General features: G+C 38.2%; 1 long non-coding RNA gene across 2 annotated transcripts; it reads left to right on the top strand.

Annotated features, from left to right (window-relative positions):
• Positions 1 to 65: 65 nt before the first annotated feature.
• On the top strand, positions 66 to 18407 carry LOC127535793 (uncharacterized). Of its 2 annotated transcripts, none has more exons than XR_007944676.1 (4): positions 66 to 160; positions 1192 to 1272; positions 1768 to 1875; positions 16137 to 18407. It is a non-coding gene; the product is annotated as an uncharacterized LOC127535793 (long non-coding RNA). The 2 variants fall into 2 exon arrangements; XR_007944677.1 differs by lacking the exon at positions 16137 to 18407 and adding an exon at positions 14875 to 14969.
• The last annotated feature ends 700 nt before the right edge of the window (positions 18408 to 19107 follow it).

Consider the following 19107-nt stretch of genomic DNA (forward strand, 5'->3'; position numbering starts at 1 on the left):
CGAAATGCGTCTGTAACCGTCCAATCACGTTCCACGCAGATTTTTCCTCACGACAAACGAGGAAGCACAGGTGAAATGTGTGAGAAGTCAGGTGAGACATATCGGAAGTCAGATGACATGGCGTAATAAGGTGATGGTTATAGCTTGAAAACAACCTCAGGTATTTTCATACATCATGTAAATTTGGAAAATTGCTACAACTATAACCAATAACGTGACTGAAAATGAGCATAACAGACGATGAGACTCATTTTATTATGACAGCTGTGGCTTTATTAACCTGCTATATGGGGGCTCGTGAGGAAAAATGAGCTGTCTGACCCTTATTTATGATTCTCTTCTCCCTTTATTATTCCTCCCACTGTGTGTGTAACGTGATATGCAGTTTTCCTACTGTATACTAGACAATAATATAGCTAGATCATGCACAAGGCAAACATTACATTTTTGAAGCTTTTCACCATTATTGTGTGGTGATTTTTTAATCTTACCACCACTCTCACAGAGTTACTCCAACACCAAATTATCCTAACAGATTTGAGAAAAAGACAAACAGAGCAAAGTCGATGATCTTCAGTCCACTTGTAGTTTTATTGTACACCACACAAAGAGCAGCTGACGACTTGATTCTTTACCCTGCTCGACATTGATCATAGTCATAACCTTTAACCTCTCATCTAAGACTCGGATGATAACTGATGAGGAGATCCAGATATATATGTTATCACCCCCGAATAACAACATGCCTCGAGGAAACTGCTAGTTCAGGGGTGACTAAAGGTGATAATAGTAGTGAAACTTTCTGGGGAGGGATGTCAAGACGTGTCAGGTTTTTTCACAATTAGATGAGCTTTGTCACGCCAAAGGCCTTGCTTTAAATCGATGGCCTAATAGTGTTTAAATGAGCAGCTAAATAAAGTCGAGTCCTTGCTAGTGTAAAGCAATGTCCATGAGACACAGATCAGAGCAGTGGTTTGGGACTAAAAGCGCTAACAATGTTTACTAATTCATCGTGCTCAAATATGACACGTCGTTAGGTTATAAATACCTGATAAGTTGCATTGTAGACCCCCTTTTTCTTTTTAAAGATGGATGCTCCCATTTAACATCCATTTGTCTCTCAGTCCACTTGTCTTTTCTATCCTGAATGTGAACATTGTTGTCCTCAAAGCAATGTCTCTTATCCTTCAGATGCAGGTGGACTGCTGAATCCTGACTACTGGCTTTGCTGTGTTGCGTCATGTGCTCCTGGTGCACACACTTATACACAAGGTGAGTAATGCCGTATGCAGTCCAATGCAGCGAGGAGTGCAAAAACCTGTATATAAGGAGCACAAAACAATCAAATGCTTGGCACCCGAATCACTTAGGTATTAGGATACACCAGTATTTCACACAAATTAAGTAAGACATACCAATATCAGCCAAAATAAGTGGACTTGTAAAACTAGAGTATGCAGTTTATTCAAGTAGCATTTTAGTTATATTTGTGGACATTTGACAGCAATTAATAAATCAAATTCAGATATATCAGTTGCAGTCACAAGCCTGTAAAAAGCATGTCCAGTCATTTCATTTGGTTTCCATGAGATGATTGGATGGCCCACCTGTTTGTCCAGCTATGTACAAACGTACTTTAAAAACTTCTCGGCCTCACCTAAAAAATATCACAGGAGAAAGATTGTTCTTGCCTTATTCTTCAACATAGTCTCCTTCAGCTTCAGTGTGTTTGATCCACTGATATTCAAGCTTTGCTGTCCATTGCAGAAGAAGGTCACATCTTGAGCCACCAGATACTCCTCAACAGCATGGATGACTTCCTCATCACTATGAAAATGGTGATCAAGCAAGTGGAATTTACACAGTGCTGTTCAGGTGAGTAAGTCTCATGAGGCAACCATTCAAAGCCACATTTTTCTGTTTCTGCCACCTGTGCTGAGTGAACATGTGCATGTCAGAGAGCAAAAGCACTCCAGCCTGAAACCTTTCGCCCCATTTTTCTTTGATTGCTTCAAAGACTTGGTTTTTGTGGACAATGATATAAGACTTTGTAGTATACAGTAATGCCCCAAAATGGGAGTCAGGCCCCTTGTTTCCAAGTGAAGTACCCTCATACCTTCCTGCCTGTGTGCTTGTGTATCACTAGAGTCCTCCACAAGGCGATGCAGAGACATTGTTAGAGCAAGCGAGCACATAGCAAAAGACTGGCAGACAATCCACATTTTACATTCTCACCTATACCTACAACATCTTCATTGCTAAGCCTATCAGATTATGGCTTCCTTTATGTGTGTGTCTGCTTCAATGCTCTTTGATCTTCCTCTAGTTTCCATAACATATATTTACATGATGTATCTGTGTATCTCTTCACTGCATTTCTGTATTGTAGACCAGTTGTGAGCAAGCTTGGTTTGATGGTATCTGTCATATGTTAGTGCATGTTGACTTTGAATGGGATGCTTCTAATGTGGTCACATGGCCTATCTGTGTGTTTTTGGACATGAGGTAGTTTTGATGCCCAATGATGTTTTCTGTCGCAGTCCTCCACTGTACTCATACACCATGTATTTTAGAGAAGTATCTTGGGATGGAGCCTGACGGGATAGGGTAGTTTTGTTTTTGTTTTGTTTTGCTGTATGCTTTCAAAATCTAGCTTATGCTGACTGTTTCTGTGATGCCACATACTTTAGCTTTAAAGGAGCATTTTCAGGTTGTCACTGCTCCCAGCCAAGAAACCATAAAACCAAAGCTTCTTGGTTTAGCACTTTAGTCTTGTGTGAATTAAACTAACAAGTGATTTATTGAGCTTTAGAGGTGCCCGTTTTTGATTTATTACTTTAGGACTGAACCAGGGGAGCTATTTCTCTCTGTTAAGCAGTCTTTCTGCTAAGCTAAGCTAACCAGCTGCTGACTTTACCTCTATATTTTAAGTCAGACATGAGAGTTGTGGCAATCCTCTCATCTAACACTCAGTACTTTTCCCAAAAATGTTGAACAAGCCCTTTAACTCCTTCGGCTCCTGCTCACTCCTCGTCTCTCCCAAGTGTTCAGTTTTCCTATGCTATAGCTAACACTGATTAATTTAGGGGAAAAGGGTAATTGTGCTATGAGCAGAAATTCTTAGGTCTTAAGAAGTTTTGATCCACAAATTTTCACACAAATATTTTTTTTAAATGATTTTTGTCCTCACTGTGTTCATTCTGACTGTGGTTCATGCTCACTTTTCCCTCACCACCTCCACTGTAGATGTGTAGGTAGTTCCACTGTAACAAGGAAAAACAGAAAGAGCCTCCAGAAAGTTTTAAAATAAACTTTGATTTAACATAACTCATTAAAAATCATGTCTCCATGTCCTGCTGGTTTAGCTGGTATAGCTAAATACATGGGGATCTCTTTCTGGGGCAGCTTCCTGGCTAACTAGACAAGCTGTCAATCTTCTACAGTGATAATGAGCAAATATTACTCAGAATTTGATATGTAGCACGAATATGATTCACCAGAGATACGTTCATGGATAATTTCATCTAGTAGAACACATTTTTCAGAAAAGTTGACGTGTTTTCTGTCCTGCGCTGCAAAACATCATACCAGGGTTTTGTGAAATCAGATGTTTTCTTTTTAATCTAATGTCAGTATTCAGTCTCTAATTCAACCTAAGATGTTTGTTTTTTTAATTTTCATACAGGTTCAGCTCTTTGCAATTTAAAGAAAACAGGCATGATGAAAACTTTCTATCTTTAATGTTTGTTAAATTAATTCATGGTTGTTTCATGACATGATGATGTAAACAATGTTCTCCATGATGGATGTTAGTAATATTAAGTCTCTACCTTCACACCTTTCAAGGAAACTGTCATTGACACTTGCAGTTATTGTGGATAGTTTTGATGATACTAAAATAACTGTGCAGTATATGTTTGGTTAGCTTACATTTGTGAGGCTTTAACAACTTATTCAAATGCTCAAAAAGTGATTCAAAGTGTCTCTTTGGAGACAATAAGACTGTGACACATAACTTGAGATGTAATTGTGATTGTGACTAATCAAAATGCATTTGGATGATTTCAGACTTTTGGACCTGAAAATGCACCAAAATGTCAACATTCATTGAGTTCAGGGTAAATTATGAGAGCGAACCATCATCTTGTCTCTAAAACAAAGTTATGTTTCATGCATGAGATTGTCAGATTTAAGTGAAAACCCTTGGCAGACACCATGAATATCGATTTGCATCTGCTTTCCAACAAACACTAACAATGGAAGACAATGGCCCCTTGTTTCCTGAGTAGCCTGGCTCATCAAAAATGCCTCACACATTATCAGCAGCAATGTAGGCTGTGTACATATCGATGCCGCTTCAAACTGTTTATTAGCTCCGTATGCGAGACACTAATTTGTCTGGCGCTGACGCTAAATGAATTACAGATAGCTTCCTTAATTCAGCTGTAAACGGACACCCTGCTACAGAACGAAATTAATCCTGGATGTTTTTGCTTGTAAAATTGTCAGAGATTGTCTCACGCACGCAGAGAGAGTGATGAGTTTTGCGTTTATTGTAGTGCTTTGCTCTTTTAGAGAAGTATTAGGGGACGTCTGCAGATAGTTTATTTGCAGATCAAGTCAGCTATTTTAGAGTTTGCACAGAGTTACAAAGGAGCTGAAACTTTAGAGAGGCGACGCTGTTTGAATCAGCAGACTGGCTCAGTAAGGCCCTCCTGTGATCTTGCTCCTGACAGTTTACCTTTGCTGCACATGATGCCTTGTGTCCTGTTATTGAGAGGAGTCAAAACAAATGAAGCAGCATTCGTGACCTGGCACGCACTCACGTTATGACAATAATACTCAAATCCCCACTGCTGGCTGTATGTAAAAAGGGAGCATAAATGAACACAAAACCTGACCTTTGAGCAAAATGTCAAGGGTGCCTATATCAACCCTAAACATTATCAGAGGCTTCACCCAGGGACAGGCCTGATACAAACAATTTGTCACATGCTATAGTTCATATCAGAGCCAGTGAGCAAAGGCATTGAGGCTCTAAATGTCAGATTTCAATTTGACTCGCCCCCCTGCTGATGGATGGACCAATCCAGCTCATCAAAATACACAGTTTTCTCATTGTAAAAATGGGATGTCGCCCCCTGTTGTGATAGAGACCCTTGTTGTTTTTTCGCTGCCCTGCATAAAAGAGCAGCGTGCCTCCTATCTTTACAGTAGTTAATTGAGATTGTTGACAGATGGGAAAGCTGTGCTTGCTGTCTGGCTCGTACGGCTCCCCGGAGGTTTGACACCGATCCATCATGTTCCTTTCATCCCCACTGTCACATAATTGAAGAGACTGTCATGGCTGACTTATGGTGGCAGCTTTGTTATGGAGTGTACGGGGGGTAAAATAAAAAAAGGAAAGCTGTGCTACAGTGTGCCTTCTTGCCATAGAGTTTCATTATTGTATTGATCTATAGGGACAGGTGGCACTGTGAGTAAATGCTATCAAAAACTTGTGCCTCCATAAATGCAACAGCTAACGCTATATGGCTCTCATGCCGTCACTGGGAAATCATTTATTGTCGTATAATTAGCTGCTTAAGTTGTTTATCCGAGTGTCACAGGAGAATAGGCCTACATGTGCTGATGTTGCTACTTTAATTAGGTCCTTGTTGGACTGAGTGCGTCTGAAATGCTTTCTGGTAATAACCTTTAGAGGTAAGCTGAGGACCTGTAAATTAGCCTGTTTATTGACAATACTTCTCTGCTCAGTTATGTTTTTCAAATTCAAAAAGGTCGTGCAAGCATTTTGCTAATGAGTTAAAGATTAATTCAAGCAAAACATTTCCCTGTTTACTGATGATGGAATTAATTTTGCTTTTCCATTTTGTTTTTGAGAGCTGCTTTATTCTCAGTGGGTTGATGATATATGACAAGCACGTTTGGTATATATAAGGCTCGTGTATGTCCATAATAACTGCATTTTATGGATATGCAAGTGCATTTTAATTTGACATGATTACAGTGTGAGAGTCAGAGTCATACCTCATGCTATGTGTTACAATATGGTTCTGTCCAAATGGATTTAGAAGTGAAAACTTCCTTAAATGTTTTTTTTTTTTACTTTGTTGACATATCCTTATAGTAATTCTTGTATCTAGAAGACACTTCATGGGCAAAACAAGCAGTCATCCAGAGTATTTTCACTTTTAAATTGCAGCATTTGGACAGCATTTGGTTTGTAATGAGTTGCACACATTACAAACCTAAAGAGCTGCTGTTCTTATTATTGTTTGTCTCTGGAAGCAGTTTGAACATGTATGACTGAATTGCTGTAATATTACAACTTGCCTTTGTGTACTGCAGAGTAGTTGTGAAGTTTTAGTCCACGGGTGAGCAGGTGTGCTCGAGTTGCAGCGAGTGGGTGTAGAAAGAGGTGGGGACTTTATAGATTTGCAGTTAAATCTAAATATTTTTACACCAGGAATGGGCTATTTTAATGGAAGAAAAACTTGTAAATATTAAACTTTGACTTTATGAAGAGTTTTTGGAGGTTAAATAAAAAAAACACAGAAAAAAAGTGCCAAAGATTTGTTGGTTCCAGCTTTTTAAATCTGAGGATTTTTTACTTTTCTTCTCCAGTGTTATAGTAGTAAAATGAGTATTTCTGAGTTCTGGACTGTTTGCTGAACAAAACAAGACATCTGGGTTTTGAGAAATACTGATATATATATATATATTTTTTTTTTTTGCTTTTTAATGCTTTATAGACCAAGCGATTAATTAACTGAGAGAGAACTCAGCCGTCTGACTGATAATGGAAATTGTTTTTTGTAGCAGCTGTGTTTAATTTATATATACATCAGTGCTTTTCTTTATGTAATTTTTCTCTTGATGCTATTTTTGTGTCTTTTTTTCTAGCAGTACAGCCCACCCTCATAAATTACTATAGAGATTTCTTGTGCACGTCTGTCTGCTTTCAATTTTATTTTATTTTATAGTTTGTTTTTTTTTTTAAAATAAAGTACTCATTTAGTTTATTTCATCACATGCTAATTTCTCACACATCAAATTCTCCAAATGACTGAATCTCAGGAACAAATTGTACCAGATTAAGTCATAGGTGACCTGGATCCCTCACAGGTCGCCACATTGTAGAGATAACAGCAATTCTGTCAAACCCATTTTAAGGCAGAAAAGAGTTAAGTTCATGAAAAAAAGCTCTAAATGTGTAACTTTGGTCCAGAGAGATTAGTTTTTATGACTGGAGAGTGACTTAAAGCATACAGTTTCCTGGTTTAGTGAACACATCATTTTGGTTTCCTATACAAATACATTTTAAATAATCGCAATGACGATTATACCTCCAACCATGTGTTGTTATCTTGTTATCTCCTGCCAGATCTGTGAGGTCAGAAGTACTTTACAGTTTATAACGACACTTACTGATTGACAAGATTGACTTCACAGATATCTGCAATGCATGTATGAGCATATAATCAGCTTTGTTTCAGCAATTTTTTCTTTACTTAACACTGGATAGTTGAGAGATGACAGGATGCTGCAGTGGCATGAATTTTAAGCACGCTGTCAGCAGACTCCCTTATATACTTAAAATGTTTAATATTTAATTGAATATTCTGATATCTCTAATTACATTGTGATTAGAAAGAATGAGCCATTAAATCGTATGCTTATTCAAACGGAATTGTAGATATCTTTAATTAGATTCTCTATACAATGGAGTGCTTTATTCATATAAGTCAAAATGTAATTAGAAAGTCATAATGTAGTGTGCATATCTTATGGAAATGTATGTCCTGTCAGTCTAATACACTGTACCTTAAGTCCACTTGCTCTACGTACTGTCATGTTACTGTTCACTGATTTTCATTTCCAAAATTTACACAGATATAACCGTGTTGTACGACGTTGAATTTCTAAGCTGTTTACGAATCAGATTAAATCTCTCTTGGCACACAGAAGGGGATCATAGCTGCATGCATTCTGTATTCTAACAAAATAAGACATCTGGAGCAATCTGGAAGAATGACATACATTCTGTAACCAGCTCATTACAGAGTTCTTAATTCTCCCCTTACTGCTGTTCTGTCTGAGTCTCATTAATTATATGACATTATATTTGACACATACAAAAAAAAAATAAGGCAGAGAATTCATTTGATTTCAAATGTAGCAAATGTCAACACTTTGGTTTCTGCTTCTCTGCAGCTCCCCTGCAGATGTTTAGGCACTGCTTTGGGGGCAAGTCGTTTTTATCAATAAACCCTCATAATAAATTATTCACCAAATACATTATTCACTGCCTCATGGCTAAAGGCTTTAATCGAAAGAAGTCCCCGTTCCCTCTTGTTTGTTCCTTTCAAATATATTTGCTTTTCTGAGGATTGTGATTTTTCTGAGAGGAAAGAGAACCTTCAGTATCATCAGTTCCCCTGCCCAGACACTGCATCAAACATTTGTCATTTTTCCATCCTGGAAATTATGTGCCTAATTATGATTTTACTCTTTTGCCAATGTGAAAGCGATGTTCAATAATAGTCTCCGAGTGATTACATCTGAATTATTACTACTAATGATCTTACAGGAGCAGCTACCCCTGCAGAGACGGGGAGTTAGAGCGCCACAGCAGAGGTTCCTTCAGTATATTTTGAGAAAATCAATTTTAATAGTATAATCAATACATGATTCAGTTTGTAGTCCTTAAAAAAGTCAAGGAGTACACAAAGACTGACCTTTGCTCTGGCTGATTTTACAAAAGCACTGAAAACCTGCCAGGACTAATCTCACCTTTGAGGAGTCCTGATGACGCACATTTTGTACAGTAATTAGATAGACATAACCATTGTGTAGTGTAGCTGGTGAAGTGCACTGCAAAATCAATAGCAAGTTAAGAGAGGCATTTTTGGTGAAATCTGTGAATGCTCAGGTCAATACAATGAACACTGACTCAGATATATTTTGAAGCTCTCTCCTTGATGTCTGTTTCTGTGGCATTCATCTTGTCTGCGTCTATTCATGTCAAACTAGACAGTTAAAGGACACTTGTGTTGCAGCTTTTCTCCAAGTCTTAAAAACTGCTCCTTTACCACTTCCCAACTAGGACATGCTGTTCCAGTCAGGAGTAGGCCACTTCACCTAATTTAGCAATTAGTTGCAAACCAGATGATTAGGGAGTCATTTAGACCAGTACTGAGTAATGTTGGTTTTATTGTTGTATTGATTGAGAGGTGATTGATTTTGAGTCCTACTGGAGGCTTTGCTCAAGGAATTGCAATGTCAGTCACTGAGCTGTTTTACCACTTTGGTCCAAACTGAAAATCTAGACTGCTACTAGATGGAAATATGGTTCTAAGATGTGTGGTGCTCAGATGATAATTCCCAAAGACTTTAGTTCTCATTTTCTTAGATCGACATTTATGTTTCCTGCCATGCTGCAACCAAAAGTGACAGCAATGTGGAAATACCAAAAACTGCAGCTCGCCAATCGGCCACTAGACCCCAGTCTCAAAATATCCAACTTTACCGTAGAAATTAACATGTTTACATCCTGGTACAGAGACAGTTTTCATTTCTACAGATAATTTATTCATTAATGGCAACTGAACAAGAGATTTTGCTGGGATGGTTTGGGTCCCTGTAGAGGGCAATAAATCAATAAAAAGTTGTTCTTTTTCCGATGATGATACATTTCTATCCTGATGGGAGTGGTCTCTCCCAGGGTAAGCTATGCTTGCACTAGGAATTTGAAATGAAGAGCCACTGTGGCTCACTCATAAGAATAACAATGAGCCACAAAAAGCCACAAATGTCTGTGTCAGTGATAGTGGAAAAAATTGAGTCATTTTCCTGCATTCTGGTACATTTTGAGGTAAAAAATGCTCAATTAAACAGTTCTATTTAACTTTTATTTCTACTTATATGTATGTATGTTGTTATTTTCATAGTTTTTACACGTTTTTACTCCTCCTCGGCTGCCCCCCCCCACACACACACACACACACACACACACACACACACAACGTGAAATGTGACTGCCTGTTTTTCCAAATTTAATGTTCTTTTTGTAAAAACAGGCAGTCAGGGGTGAAGACACATTCCCATGTGTATATGCATTTGGCGATTTAAAAACCTGTACCTGAAACATGTTCATGATCAAAACTTTTTGACCCATAAAAATGTCAATTTCATGTCCAATTTACCTTCTTTTCCTCCTATGTCCAATTCTTCAACCCTCACTATGTACCATATTTCACAACTGTAGCATAAACTCAACAAAAACCTCTTCTTTCTCGCTTTTCCTGATCGCAAATGACTCCTTGTGGCACACCGTTCAGAGATTTCGCGCAGTAAAAATAGCATGCTTTTCTGTGACTGGCCGAGAGCGGGCAATGATCCGGGCGCGTGATCAAGATTCGGGTGGCTCCCACCATTTCCGACGCCTGCCGAGAGAAAAAGTTTGTTTTTCTTATATTATCGTTTGGGCGTTTCGATGAAAAAGTAAGTCAAACCCTTTTTTGTTGCTTTTTACAAGAAAAATAGAGCGCCACTGTAGCTCACACGGTTCAGAATGACTGCGCCGTCCAGCAAAACGATGTGCCAATGGCGCTGTGGCAATCGGCTAGCGCAAGCCTACTGTAGGTAAGACTGCCATCTATAGTCCAAAAGAAGTCACTGAATGGTTTGACATAAGTATAGAAATGATATGAATCATATGTTATGGCTTTGTCAGTCACTACATCTCGATCCAAATGAACACATATGAAAGATTTTTGACCGACTTATTAGGAAGCTGTTCATGACCATCATCAAAACATCAGACTAGGGGATCGCATTTGAAAGAATGATTTTCATTCCTTCCACAGAGTTTCAGAGACTTAGAGAATCAATGCCAAGTCACACTGACTCTGTTCTGTCAGCACATGCCAGCCCAACACGTTACAAAACACTTTATATTGTTTTTTTCCTTTAATTTGTCACCTGTCTGTGTCACATCTCACAGCTTAGGAGATATAATTAGTCATTATTTTGAGTGTGAATGCACACTTTTCTTACTTGGTGACTAATTGGCTGTCTGCAAAGAAAACGCTGTGAAGTGAGGCACTTTTTGGGTTGAACTTAGGTTCATTAGTAGTTACAGAGCAACACATTTTTACTTGAAAACACAGCAATCATGTTGAAAGCTGTGATTTAAGAGAGAATTGTTTGGTCAACTGCTGCATGAACAGCTGGGAGCAGTTTTTTTAGCCCTCCATCACTGCCACTCATTGTGTTTTACTTGACTGGTTTTTGCTGTGTAAGTCCCAGACAGAGTGACCTTTGTTTGGCTGTTTTCTCATATATAGAGTCAATAACATTTGCAGGTTATTTGTGATTGCAAGGTAAGTTTTTTTTTTTTTTTTTTTAATACAACAGCTGCACTGGACAGCACAAAATAAAAGCACCTTGCCATGCATAAAGTGAGAATGAAGCCCACCTTTTTATCAGTTCAAACTCATCATTCATGGTTCACATGTTGCATCTGTGTAATGGATGCAGCTTTGACCTTTTCACATCGTGATAAACTGAGGTGCCAAAATTGCCCCCTGCAGCTTCAATGAGCCACATCAACGAAGCAGTTTTCAACTTGAAAGCTTCCACCTGTACATCAGATTAAAGACCTTAAAGTTTTTTTGTGCACCAGTTTGTAGCCGAGTACCTCCAGCTGTTTCCAAAAATGCAGTTTTGACTTTTCTCAGGCTTAACTTTGTGTTAAATTTTTAATTTGAGGTAGAAAAATTCAGTTTGTGTTTTCTTTGAGAGCTACTTTTGTATTACCTGAAGGCATTATTCTGTATAGGAGTTCAATATGTCTCAGGTTACCGTGAACCTGCAAATTGATTTCTCTGGGCGAAGTTGCAGCCTGGAGCGCATCTTTTATTCTCTTTGCTTTGAGAAGAAAAACAAATAATGTCACGTGCACCATTCTACTTTGTTATCACTTGAAATGTATTGCTATATTTTGTGATGGGAAAGAAGCGATAGCCCAAAGGGAACAGGTCTTTCAGTCATATTATTCCACCTGGTCATGCAGAGTGCACCAGAGCTAAGGAAAAGGTTTTGCAAAAAGCCAGTGAAGTCCTCTTTCCCCTTTAGTTAAACTACCAGTAATCTTTTGTGACAGCAAAACGCCACTTGTGACCTTAATAGAGTAAAAAAGTGTAAGCAAGAAAACTTGGTTTCTTGTGGATTTTTTCGAGGGTGTGCACATGAAAACATAGTCAGGATTTTAGAAACAGCGTCGCCATGGTAACAAGGTAATGTCACAATCAGGAGATCCCATGATTGCAATTCCATGTCCATGTTCCCGTGCTCTAAACATCCCCATGTTGTTTACAGACCTGTGAAAATGGAGGCTTTAGCTCATTACCTCCGTTACACTCGGCTGGTAAGCTTTGCAACACTTGAATCAAATGGCAAAGACATAATTGGATTCAAATGAGATTTTAACCTATTAGAATGAATTTCTCTGTGTTGGAAGATGCTAAAAATTTTAATGCTTTTCATATTAAATGCTAATGAGGAATTTGTAGGTTAGGGCAAAGCTTTTCCGCAGCTCTTTAATTATCAGACAGAGATTAAAGGTTGTGGCTGCTATTACTCGCAGGAAAAAAAAATGTTTTAACAGTGTGTAACTTTTTTTTTAATAATGTTTGAAGAAGGTCTTTGTCCTGGTTTTTTAGACTGTTTTAGCGCAGGGCATCATTATTCATGTAATGTGATTGAATTATTTAAAACAGATTAAACAAAACAGACATGCAAAGACATTTTCACCTTGAGCAACTTCAACCTGCTTTGTTTCAAAACAGTTCATTTGCAACATAAAAAAAAAACCCTCAAGTTTAGAGCACAAACAAAAAAAGGGGCATAAAAGGATGTTATTCTCAGGAGGCGTCTATTTTTGTTAAGACACACCAGTCATGTGGAGATATGGAAATTTTGCTTGAAAGTTAATACAAAATTAACCGATATTTTGACATGAATCAACTAGGCCTTTTGAAGGACAACATCTTAATACAATGTTGACATATTGCATGTGCCACAAACAGGTACCTATTTAGACATTCTCTTTTTTTAACCTCTACTTTGGTCTTTAACTAACTGAGTCTGACGTAGCTGAAAACTGTACTGACAATGTATGAATGTGAACTGAAAGAACAGAGCTGGATGCAGACAAAACAATGAGCTGAAAGATGATAAAACTCTCTGTACAGATGAGGAAAAGTGAAGAATCCCACCATAATGCTCTCTAGGGTCATCACGCAAACAAGTCTTTGCACATCACACATCTTGTTTCAACCCATTTTCCATGTAAAAACAATTACTTTTAATCATGTGTAGTTCTTCATCAGATTTTTTGATGCATGTTCTTTTCCATAGACATTTTCCTTATAGCTGAGAGACTGCAGACAAAAAACATCATTTTCTCATGCAGTGGTCAATGATTATGGGATACTTTGTTTCCATTTTGCTTCTTGTAAACTAGTGGAAAGAAAATATCCAAAGTAACCATGAATGTGTTTATTTCACTGCACTTCATCTATTTGCTTCTATACATATCAACTACAACATCTCGCTGAAGTTTATTTTCTGAAAATTATTGTTTTTCTCCTGCTCTGAGTTGAAATCTCCTCTTCAGTTGCAGTTTGCTGTTTCATTCCTGTCTCTGTTCTGAAGCTTTCTACACAGAGATGTGCTCACATATCATTTATAGGCTAATTTATGGAGCATTTTATACCTAAAAACATGCTGAAAAATCTTTTTTTCTACCCTGTAGCTGACAATATTTTCTGGTTCCATGTGTAAAGTCTCTACACTTAAATTTGTCAAGAAAATTAATGTTATCCAATGTTTATATTGCTTGTATATAATCACATATTGAATATGTTATTACCTCATTTGCATATTTAAAGACAACATTTCTGAAAACTTGGAATGCAAATAATTATTTCATTTAAGTAATCAGCAGGTAAATTCAACTAGTAAAATGTTTTCCCTGTTCACATGCAGTGTTTTGTCTTCAGAGTGACGAGGTATAAAAGCTTTCAGCGCTCACCATAAGGTTGAACAGTTGACAAATGGCCATGAGTGAGGACATTTTATGACATTCAGCTATACAGTTAATATCTATATATCACGAACAGTGGCAGAGAATGGTAAAATGCAAGTAGGTACAACATTTTTCAAGCCCATGCAGTGACACATTGGGTAAGGTGTGTGTAGCGCGGGGTAACTAGATCGGACAGACTATTACTCAGCAGGAAGTGGACAGTAAATAAAAGGGTGTGGTATCACCTGCTGAATGCCCCCTCCTGAGGCTCGTCTTTCACGTTTTTGTGATGCAAAAACAGCGTTGTGATGCAAAAGCTCAACACGGAGGTAACAAAGAAGGATGTGATGTTTATTTTTGAGGCTCCTGCAGAGGATGCTCACAGCAGTGATGTTGGGAGAGAAAAAAGGGTGAGGGGAGAGCACACAAGCTCGAATCTCTGCCGTTGATCCCGGTGCATCACCTTCAAACACCAGAGTCTCTTCCCTCCGGCTCGAGCGTATGCATTGTGCATCACGTATGCTCAAACAGACACATTCATATATGCACACCTTCATGCTTCAGCCCCCGTAGACTGTTTGCTTCTCCTTCAATTACGTCCCCGTGTCTCACAGAATTACTCACTCTTAGCTCCTCAGCAGGCCCTTTGTTTCCAAGGCAACAAGACTTAGAGGAAGTATTGGACTTGCTATATTCTCGTCCGTCAGCTTTTTAAAGCTTCCCAAGCTTGATTAAAAAAAAGTTGACCGGATGTAGGAACTTTTTTTGTTGCTTTCCAGGTGCTGAACAACATACCACGTGGTCATCCCGGTGAGAACGGTAAGTTTTTTTTATTGCTTTTCGTGTTTCATGCTGTTTATTGATTATGCTTCACACAATACTGACTGACACCACCGTCACACTTGTTCACTTATTGCAGGTCCTCTTGAGACGCTCTACCGGCTTCTTTGCACATTGAAATTGACATGCAGACGCCAGTAACGAGGCCTGTAAACAGAAGGTGACTCCTCCCTTTAAAAAGGCTAGAGGTGAACCCTGAGTGATCGGATACTGACACGTAAAACACAACTCACATCAAATGAGAAGCTTGAGAGGAGAAAAACTTGAACAATGTCACTTATTAATCATTTCCATGTCTGGAAACCCAGGAATTTATTGCTCAGAATGGTGGACTAAAACCAGGAAGCTCTACAACACAGGCTTTATGCTCTACCATCTCTGATTTGCTTATTTTTATCACAATCTGTGGTATTTTATGAGATAATGTAATTTCCCCCCCCAAATTGTATCAACCCACTTTCAGCATTTTTTTTAACATGTTGAAATTTGAGGGTACATTTGGATGAGAATATCTCAGGAACTGTTTAAGAAAAAAGCCTGACATTTTCACTGTTATTTCTCATCATGCCATTGATTCAGAATCTGCAATTTTTGCAATATTGGATAAGTAGATCCAAGTATTTCATATTTAAAAATATTCTGTATATTTTGTATTATTGTGTCATGCAACTAGATATGGTTCAGAAAAAAATGCTTTATTATTTTTTGTCAGTGTGCACTCTAAAGGCGGGAATTTTCATGACAGTTTCAATTTTTCTAAACTATATTAACCCAAATTTAGAGACTGTTCATATAATATAATCATATAATATATATACAGATATATTCTGAATCAAGTATGTTATTGAGAAATAATAGTAAAAATTCAGGCTTTTATCCTAAACAGTTCCTGAGACACTGTTATCCAAATATAGCTTTAAATTTCAATGTGTGAAATAACATGCTGAAAGTGGGTTGACGTGCATGTTTTTCAGAAAATATCTGATAAATCGATCTAAAAAAATAAAAATAAAAAATATATAAATATCCATATTTTATGATGTAAAAATGTCAGACAAATCTGTGATGGTTGAGCAGAAATGAATCTAAAAATGTGATGATTTGAGTCTTCTGCTTTCCTGGCCGTGGCACTCACAACTACAAATGAAACAGAATGGTTCAAACATAATGTTGGTCCCTGCTTTCTTTATGTGTCCTTCAGGCTGCTTGGACTCCACCATACTGACCACAGAGGTGCAGATTCTCGCCAGCACGTCCTCCCTACTTATCGCTGACTCGAGGTGTCACAGGACCAACAACAGCGGTGACAGTTGAAGCGAGCTGATGTGACGACTCAACCTTGAGGACAGCACATCACCTCTGAAGGCAGGTCACCTCTCAACCTGTCCGGGACGTATTTGTGTTCACTCCTGTCCTCCTCAACTGGGTTTAGTGCTGGCAATATTTAAGAATCATTACGGTTGCTTCAACTATTCAAGCATCCTGGGAGTTGTGTGTATGTTTTTAGGTCCAATGTTCAGTGTCAGTGCAAACAGCAATGTGTGCTGCTGCATGCACCAGACTGTAGTTCACATCCTGTCTGGGACCTGCAAATGACAATCTTTGATAAGGTCGGCACAAACGTGGCCCATTAGGCCACCGCTGCATCTCAAGTATGTTGAAAAATTGTCATTGCTCTGCTTTGATCCACTAAACTGCCTCAGATGTCTGATTATTTCAACCAACATCTACTGGAATCCAGCTGCACACAACAATAGCAGGTGTCCTATTTTCTTCAACGGATCCTGTCGTAGCTTGTTTCAGTGTGTACCAACTGGGCATTATAAAACATGTAAAACAAATATAATTTCCTCTTCACTAGAAGGAAAATTTTCAGTTTTAAGCACTGCTTTGACACACTTGGAAAAAGTACAACTAAATTAAAGTACTTCGCTTTCTCCTGAAAGGCAAAGCACTACATCCACATGCATTTTCAAACCACAGAAACACAAAATTAGCCTTTTTTTTGTAATTTACTGCAGTGTACCTATAGCCTGGGTGCATCAGCCTTATTAACTTCCTCGACACACAGTAAAGCATACGGAACAAGAGTAGAATAGCGGAGTCAAGAGGTTGAGGTGCATGATTCTAGTCTGTCAGAAAAAAAAAAGACAGGTCATAAACTTTAGTTTCCTCCAGCAGCATCAGATCACTGACCTCAGCAGGAAGAGAATGGACCTGCAGTGTGAGATCAGACATTAGGGCAGCACGACTGGGCTTGGGAGACCCACCACCACGCTCACAGTAATCATATGACTCCAGGAGCTCAAGCACTGAAAATGTTTCCACCGCTGTCGCCACCTCTGCATACATTTCAGCAAACTAAAGGAAGAATTTAGCCCAAGACAATAAGGGCGCTGAAGTACAGAGTGTGTGGGTATGAATTAAAACTTCAGCATGGTGACAACAACAAAGTAACCATTGTACTTTTCCGGGAAATGTATGTTTGTTTTATTAAAAAAAATATACCCATAAACAACAGAGTCCTTTATAGAAGTAGTCAAAGGAAATAGGGATGACAGAGGGAGAAAGCGTTTGATAAATTGACAGTATCTGGTCAACCTTTTATGTAAACTGAGATCATGCATAAAAGGAAATCTCTTTGACGACCACCTAAGTCCTTACTCAAAGGTCACTGAATAACACGATTGAACATATATTTTTAGAGAGTTGTTAAATCAATGAAATGTTAGGAATTACTGAGAACAATGCACAGCATATGGATGTCATTCAGAGAAAATAAGTGTCTCTAACATCTGTGAAGTTGAATTGTTTTCTTGCATACTGATTCAGAGGAAAAAGTCGAAGAATTAGCAGACTGACAGGGTCTTGCAGGCTCAGCTTTGCTTTTGGCCTGCCACTGAAAACAAGCCAGATGAAGATGGAAAGGCTAACCTTAAGAGACATCACAAGCATTCATTATCATGCTGTCTTTGGCATTCTCTGGGATACGTGATATTTAACAAAGAGACTTTTCCTTGCCCTGCTTTTAATTAACACGGAGGAAAATGACCTTTTTGAGTTGTCAGAGCCTGTGCCACCGTCAAAGAGGAAAGTGGAGGAAATCTGTTTTTAGATATTACCTATATATCTAAGTCTGTACAACAGTGTAATTTTATGGCGATATGTAAAAGAACACGTCAATATTTGTAAAAATGCAGATTTTTGATGTGGACATCATGTACAGTTTTGACCTTTTTGATGGCCAACATTTAAATTAATAATGATAATTAATAATGTCAATTTTACTAGATCAGTGGTTCTCAACCCTGTTCCTCAGGACCCCATGTCCTGCATGTTTTAGATGCTTCCCTGCTCCAACACACCTGACTCAAATGATCAGCTCGTCATCAGGCTTCTGCAGAGGCTTGCTGACGAGCTGATCATTTGAATCAGGTGTGTTGGAGCAGGGAAGCATCTAAAACATGCAGGACATGGGGTCCTGAGGAACAGGGTTGAGAACCACTGTACTAGATAACAGATAATTTAATACAATTATTTAACAAATTATTTAGCTTTTTTTTAAAAAAAATCCTTAATATATTTTTTTCTTTCAGATTTTGTCAACTATCTGCAGAATAATTATATTATTTAAATACAGTAAAAAAAATAGTGTCATTTTATGGTTAAATGTTGTGAAGAATGAAGACATTTACAGTCTTGGCCTGTGTTTTCTGTTGTTTTTTTTATGTTAACATGTAAATTGATGCCTTTTTGACTGTAATTTTGCTAATATTTACCTGTAATTTAACAAAGCAGGGGATAATCTGTAGAATAACAATAAATTCTTTTAAATATTACGGTTAAAACTGTTGAAAACATATGGAGCCGGGGCTGGGTGTGTTGAGGGATGATCTATCAACCAACATCATGATTTCTTCTGATATGGATCTTAAAGGAAACCTACACCTGGTAACAACATACAGTAAGCTCATAACATTTCTCTATTTCTACGCACTTCGCCTCCTTCGTTTTCTTGTCTGTAAACCAGAAATTCATCTCATCTGGCATCTCGAGAAGAGACAAGCATTGACAGAGAGCTACAGTTGAAAACATAAACATGACAGGAGCAGATCAGACAAATGTGTGCAGCCTATATATTATACATCACTCAATCATATGCACATCCCTTC

The sequence above is a fragment of the Acanthochromis polyacanthus genome, chromosome 10, assembly GCF_021347895.1.
Source record: "Acanthochromis polyacanthus isolate Apoly-LR-REF ecotype Palm Island chromosome 10, KAUST_Apoly_ChrSc, whole genome shotgun sequence".
Lineage (NCBI taxonomy): Eukaryota > Metazoa > Chordata > Actinopteri > Pomacentridae > Acanthochromis > Acanthochromis polyacanthus.